This window comes from Saccopteryx leptura, chromosome 7 (assembly GCF_036850995.1).
Source record: "Saccopteryx leptura isolate mSacLep1 chromosome 7, mSacLep1_pri_phased_curated, whole genome shotgun sequence".
Classification (NCBI taxonomy): Eukaryota; Metazoa; Chordata; class Mammalia; order Chiroptera; family Emballonuridae; genus Saccopteryx; species Saccopteryx leptura.
The window spans coordinates 55,524,108-55,531,589 of NC_089509.1; positions in this window are offsets into that span (position 1 = coordinate 55,524,108).

Sequence of the window (7,482 nt, forward strand, 5' to 3'; positions counted from 1 at the left end):
CTAAACTGACATTGGAGCTCTGAGCCACAGTGGGCTGGTGAGAACTTACAGTCCAACCCAACTGGGTACTCAAAGGTTATGATATATTGTCTACTTGTCCCACTGATTACTGAGAGAGGAGGGCTGAAGTTCCCCCAAATAGTCATGGATTTCTCTATTGCTCCTTTCAGTTCTGTCAGCTTTTGCTTCATGTATTTCTAAAGCTTTGTTGTTAGGCAGGTACCCATTTAAGACGGTTACGTATTCTTGGTGAAGGAACCCTTTTTCTTTATGTAATGTCCCCCCTCTCTGTCAGAGTGGATGAAAAACAAAATCTAACTGTAGTCTGTCTACAAAACACTCACTTCAAATATAAGATATATTAGGTAGGTTAAAAGTAAAAGCATGAAAAAAAATAAACCATAAAAATACTAATTAAAAAAGAAAACCTTGAGTGGCTATTTAACAGCAAAGAAAATTTCAGGATAAAGACAATTACCAGAAATAAAAAGGACATTACATAAAAAAAGGGTGCACTCTCAAAAACACATAACAATCCTAAACAGGTACACACGTAACAAAAACATTTTTAAATACATGAAGCAAAGCCAGAAGGAGAAATGAACAAATCCACAATTCTAGTTGGAAACGTCAGCTATCCTCTTTCAGTAATGAATAGAACAAGCAGACAGAAAACCAGCAAGTATAGACCTGAACACCAGCAAAAAAAAACAGTTCTGCCTGACCAGGTGGTGGCACAGTGGATAGAGTGTCGGACTGGGATATGCAGGACCCAGGTTCGAGACCCTGAGGTCGCCCATATAAGCGCGGGCTCATCTGGTTTGAACAAAGCTCACCAGCTTGGACCCAAGGTCGCTGGCTTAAGCAAGGGGTTACTCGGTCTGCTGAAGGCCTGCGATCAAGGCATATATGAGAAAGCAATCAATGAACAACTAATGTGTCACAGTGAAAAACTGATAATTGATGCTTCTCATCTCTCTCCATTCCTGTCTATCCCTCTCTCTGACTCTCTCTCTCTCTGTCTCTGTAAATAAATAAATAATTTTTTAAAAACCCAGCTCTAATTGACATATATAAAACATTCCACCTTTCCTGACCTGTGGTGACACAGTGGATTGAGCAACTGCCCGGGATGCTGAGGGCCCCAATTGGAAACCCCAAGGTTATGGGCTACAGCATGGGCTTCCCAGCTTGAGTACAGGATCATAAATATGATATTCCGTGTTTGCTGGCTTGAGCAAGGGGTCACTGGCTCAGCTTGAGATCTCCCCCCATCAAGGCATGGATGAGAAGCAATCAGTAAACAACTAAAGTGAAGCAAATACAAGTTTGATGCTTCTCATCTCTCTCCTCCCCCTCCCTTCTTGTCTCTCTCTCTCTAAAATAAATAAACAGATAAATAATTTTAAAAATAATTCCACCTAACCAAAACATAATACCTTCTTTTCATACACACAGGGAATATTCACCAAGAAAGAATATATACCGGGTCATAAAATAAATCTTACCAAATGTAAAAAAATTGAAATTATACAAAGTTCTTTGATAATAAAAGAACCAAACAAAAATCATTAACAGCAAGAAAAAATAGTTTCAGGCACTTGAAAATTAAACAATATATTTCTAAATAATCCATGAGTCAACCTGAAAGTCTCAAGGGAAATTAGAAAATATTCTGAATTGAATAAAAATACAACATATAAAAAAATTGTGGTATACGGTTAAAGCTATATTTACAGGGTAATTATGTCCTTCATACTTATATTAAGAAGAAATGTCTCGGATCCATAAGCTAATTTTTCATCTTTAAAAAGTCAGGGAAAGCCTGACCTGTGGTGGCGCAGTGGATAAAGCGTCGACCTGGAAATGCTGAGGTCGCCGGTTCGAAACCCTGGGCTTGCCTGGTCAAGGCACATATGGGAGTTGATGCTTCCAGCTCCTCCCCCCTTCTCTCTCTCTGTCTTTCTCTCTCTCCTCTCTTTCCCTCTCTGTCTCTCTCCTCTCTAAAAATAAATAAATTTTTTAAAAAGATAAATAAAAAAAGAAAAAAAAAGTCAGGGAAAAGAGTAAACTGAAAGCACACAAAAGGAATTATTTTTAAAAAGGCAGATATTAGTGAAATGAAAACTAATCAAACCAAAAGAGAGGGGAGAATGGATTGGAAAGCTCACTAGAAAAAATAAAACCAGGCCCTGGCCGGTTGGCTCAGTGGTAAAGTGTCGGACTGGCATGCGGGAGTCCCGGGTTCGATTCCCGGCCAGAGCACACAGGAGAGGCACCCATCTGCTTCTCCACCCCTCCCCCTCTCCTTCCTCTCTGTCTCTCTCTTCCCCTCCTGCAGCCAAGGCTCCATTGGAGCAAAGTTGGCCAGGCTCTGAGGATGGATCTGTGGCCTCTGCCTCAGGCACTAGAATGGTTCTGATTGCGGCAGAGCAACACCCCAGATGGGCAGAGCATCGCCCCCTGGTGGGCACGCCGGGTGGATCCCGGTCGGGCACATGCGGGAGTCTGTCTGACTGTCTCCCCATTTCCAACTTTGCAAAAATACAAAATATATATATATATATAAAATAATAATAATAATAATAAAAATAAAAAAGAAAACCAGCCTGACCTGTGGTGGTGCAGTGGGATAAAGCGTCAACCTGGAATACTGAGGTTGCCAGTTCGAAACCTTGGGCTTGCCTGGTCAAGGCACATATGGGAGTTGATGCTTCCTGCTCCTCCCCTTTCTCTCTCTCTCTCGCTCTCTCTCTCTCCCCCTCTCTCTAAAAATCAATAAATAAAAAAATAAATAAAACCAAAAGTTAGTTCTTTGAAAAGATCAATAAAATTGAAAACTCACTAGCATGATCAACAAAAAGAATAGAAGTAAATACACACAAATACCAATATCAGCAAAAAAAATAGTTAGAATCACTACAGATTTCACAGATAATGAAGAATAATAAAGGAATACCACAAACAATTCTATGCACATAAATAGAAAAACTCAGATGAAGTGAACCAATTCCAGAAAACCTCAAAATGCCAACTGTCACTGAAGATGAACTAGATAACCTGAATTATCCTGTAACTATTGAAGAAATTGAATCTATATTTGAAGATCTTCTAAAAAGGAATTTCCAGGTCCACATAGTTTCACTGGTTAATGCTACTAAACATTTAACAAAAGATATATCGATTCTACACAATCTTCTCCAGGAAATAGAAAAAGAGGAAACACTTCTCAACTAATTTTATGAAATTAGTTTTTATCCTAATGACAAAAATAGACAAAGATAGTTCAAGAAAACGATAGACTAATAAATAACCTTCCTGAATATACATGCAAAAATCCTCAACAAAAAATTAGCAAACCTAACCCAGCAGTACAGTTGGACACTTCAGCTTTCCTTTCTCAGCAATGAACAGAACAAGCAGACGGAAAACCAGCAAGAATATAGACCTTGCTGGTGACCAGGTGAGATTTACCTTGGAGAAAGCAACATTCTCTCAATAATTGAAAAATCAATTAATATAATCCACTATATCAACAGCCTAAAGAAAGAAAACTCATGATCACCTCAATTCATGTAGAAAAAGCTTTTGATAAAATTCAGCATCCATGACAGATTAAACTCTCAATAAACCAAGAATAAATGAGATCATTCTCGGTATGGTAAAAGACATCCTCAAAAAAAAAAAAAACCACAAAACAACAAATAAAACTTGCAGCTAAGGCCTGACCTGTGGTGGCGCAGTGGATAAAGCGTCGACCTGGAAATGCTGAGGTCGCCGGTTCGAAACCCTGGGCTTGCCTGGTCAAGGCACATATGGGAGTTGATGCTTCCAGCTCCTCCCCCCCTTCTCTCTCTTCTCTCTCTCTCCCTCTCTATCTCCTCTCTAAAAATGAATAAAAAATTTAAAAAAATTTAAAAATTTAAAAAAACTTGTCTGACCTTTAAAAAAAAACAAAAAAACTTGCAGCTAACATCATACTGATGAAAGACATGTTCCAAGGTCTGGAACATGGCAGGGATATCCACTCTCACCACTTCAATTCAACATCGTACTGGAACTCCTATCCTGTGAAATAAAGCAAGAAAAAAATAAAATAAAATAAAATAAAATGCATACAGATCGGAAGGAAGAAATAAAACTGTTTCACAGACAATGTGTAGAAAACCCAAAGAAATCTACAAAAAACTCTTAACTTTAATAAATGAATTTAGCAAGATCACAGGCTATTAGGACAACACACAAATATCAATCATATTTTCATACAGTAGCAATAAACAATTAAGTACTGAAATTTAAAACAATGCCATTTACAGTAACTCCAAAAATAAAATATTTAAGTATAAGCTAACAAAAATTTTACAAGAATCATATGCTGTGAACCTCAAAGCAATAATTTTTTTTCCCTGAGAGAGAGAGAAAAAGAGAGAGGCAAACGAAAGGGGCAGATAGATAGGAAGGGAGAGAGATGAAAAGCATCAACCTATAGCAGCGGCACACTAGCTGCTGATTGATTGCTCTCCCGTATGTGCTCTGACCAAGAGGCTGCAGCTGAGCCAGTTCCCCCCTGATCAAGTCAAATACCCGGGGCTCAAGCCAGCGACCCTCGGGCTTAAGCCAGCGACCATGGGGTCATGCCTATGATTCCACGCTCAAGCTGGCAACCCCGCACCCAAGCTGGTGAGCCTGCACTCAAGCCAGCGACCTCAGGGTTTTGAACCTGGGTCCTCAGGATCCCAGGCCAATCCTCCATCCACTGTGTCACCACCTTGTCAGACAAAACAATGATTTTTAAAATAGACCTAAATAAATGGTGAGATGTATTATGTTCAAGAATTGGAACACTCACCTGACCAGGCAGTGGCACAGTGGATAGCGCAGTGGATAGAGCGTTGGACCGGGAAGCAGAGGACCCAGGTTTGAGACCCCGAGGTCTCCAGCTTGAGCGCGGGCTCATCTGGCTTGAGCAAAAAAAAGAAAGAAAGAAAAGTTCACCAGCTTGGACCCAAAGTTGCTGGCTCGAGGAAGGGGTTACTCAGTCCACTATAGCCCCATGGTCAAGGCACATATGAGAAAGCAATCAACGAACAACTAAGGTGTCGCAATGAAAAACTAATGATTGATACTTCTCATCTCTCTCCATTCCTGTCTGCCTGTCCCTATCTAACCCTCTCTCTGACTCTCTCTCTGTCTTTTTAAAAATAAAAAATAAAAAATTGGAACACTCAATATAATAAAGCTATTGATTGGTATAGGTTTAATGTATTCCAATCATAATCTCAGCAAGATTTTTGGCAGATATAGACAATCTAATTCTAATATTATATGGAAAAACAAAAGAACTAGAATAGCCACAACAACTTTGAAATAAGTATCAAGTTGGAGGAATAACACCACTCTATTTTAAGATTTACTACAAAGCTACAATATAGAGAGAAAACATTATTGGCAAAGAAAAAGAACAAAATAGAGTCCAGAAATAAAAATCACACATATATTTACTTTGACAAAAATGCAAAGGCATTTCAAGGGAGAAAAGATCTTTTTCTGTTGTTTTCTTGTTTTTAACAAGTAATGTTGGAACAATTGGGCAACTGTATGGAAAAAAACAAAACAAAACAAAACTTCAACCCAAACCTTGAACTATGTACAAAAATTAACTCGAAATGGGTTAAAGATTTAAATGTAAAACATAAAATCAACAATGCTCAAAAGAAGAAATATGAAAAGAGATTTGTGGTCTGAGGTCTTTTGTTTGTTTGTTTGTTTTTTTACAGAGACAGAGAGAGAGTCAGAGAGAGGGATAGACAGGGACAGACAGACAGGAATGGAGAGAGATGAGAAGCATCAATCATTAGTTTTTCGTTGCGACACCTCAGTTGTTCATTGATTGCTTTCTCATATGTGCCTTGACCATGGGGCTACAGCAGACTGAGTAACCCCTTGCTCTAGCCAGAGACCTTGGGTCCAAGCTGGTGAGCTTTGCTCAAGCCAGATGAGCCCGCACTCAAGCTGGCGACCTCAGGGTCTCGAACCGCATCCCAGTCCAACGCTCTATCCACTGCGCCACCTCCTGGACAGGCTGTGGCCTGAGGTTTGGCAGAGTTCTTGGACATACTAAAAATTCAATCTATAAAAGAAAAATTGATAGACTAGACTTTATACAAATTAAAATACTGTAGGTATCTAGTATCCTACTTGGAATATTGATGGAAAAAAATAACACTATATAAAAGAAGACCAGGCTGGTTAGGGAATGGTGAAAAGAATTGAGTTATTTAGCCTGGACAAAAGAGGAATGACATGGTAACTTTGCTGTATTAGAAAATTTGGTCAATAGTTTATTAAGTCTTATCTGTATTACTCCTGAGGAAAGAATTGGGTTCCCTGGGAAACAGAGGCAAGAAGGCAGACCTCAAATCACTATAAAGAAAAGCGTTATGCCCTGGCCGGTTGGCTCAGTGGTAGAGCGTCGGCCTAGCGTGCGGAGGACCCAGGTTCGATTCCCGGCCAGGGCACACAGGAGAAGCGCCCATTTGCTTCTCCACCCCTCCGCCGCGCTTTCCTCTCTGTCTCTCTCTTCCCCTCCCGCAGCCAAGGCTCCATTGGAGCAAAGATGGCCCGGGCGCTGGGGATGGCTCCTTGACCTCTGCCCCAGGCGCTAGAGTGGCTCTGGTCGCAATATGGCGACGCCCAGGATGGGCAGAGCATCGCCCCCTGGTGGGCAGAGCGCCGCCCCATGGTGGGCGTGCCGGGTGGATCCCGGTCGGGCGCATGCGGGAGTCTGTCTGACTGTCTCTCCCTGTTTCCAGCTTCAGAAAAATGAAAAAAAAAAAAAAAAAGAAAAGCGTTATGATAATTCAAACTGGGAATAAATAAAATGACACACCTAGATGAGCAGTGAGCTTCCCATCACTGGAAATTATTGAAAATGTTCAAGCAGATGTTAAAAAACCATCTATCAATGTTATAGTCAAAGGGATTACTTCACTGAGTAGGAGATTAATCTCTTTAACCTCTAAGGTCTCTTTCTGCTCCACCTCCTGTATTCTAAATTATAAAGGATGTTGTAAATCAGACTCGCCCTGTGTGTATCTTCAACTCCCTGCAACTCATTAGAGTGTATATAATACATAGAATGCCTGCAAAATCTTCAAGGACTCATCCTAAAACTGACTGGCCCAAAACAATGTTCTAGGCTTTTTTAACAATTTCCACCCAGCAACAAGAAAAATGTGCAGAATATGTAAAAAATAAAAATTAAAAAAATCTTTTTTTAATTGTGCAGAGAATAGATAACTTCTAACAAGAATGTATAGGTTATTTTTGACCCTGGATGAGTTATTTCATCATCCTAAAAATAGACTAATATAAGGTTTTAGACCTATTTTGACTCCTTTGTTTTGGTCTTTGCTCTGGTCTAGACAAGGACACTATGAAGTTCCATGTTTTAAAAATTACCAAAATGCAAAAAGAAATATA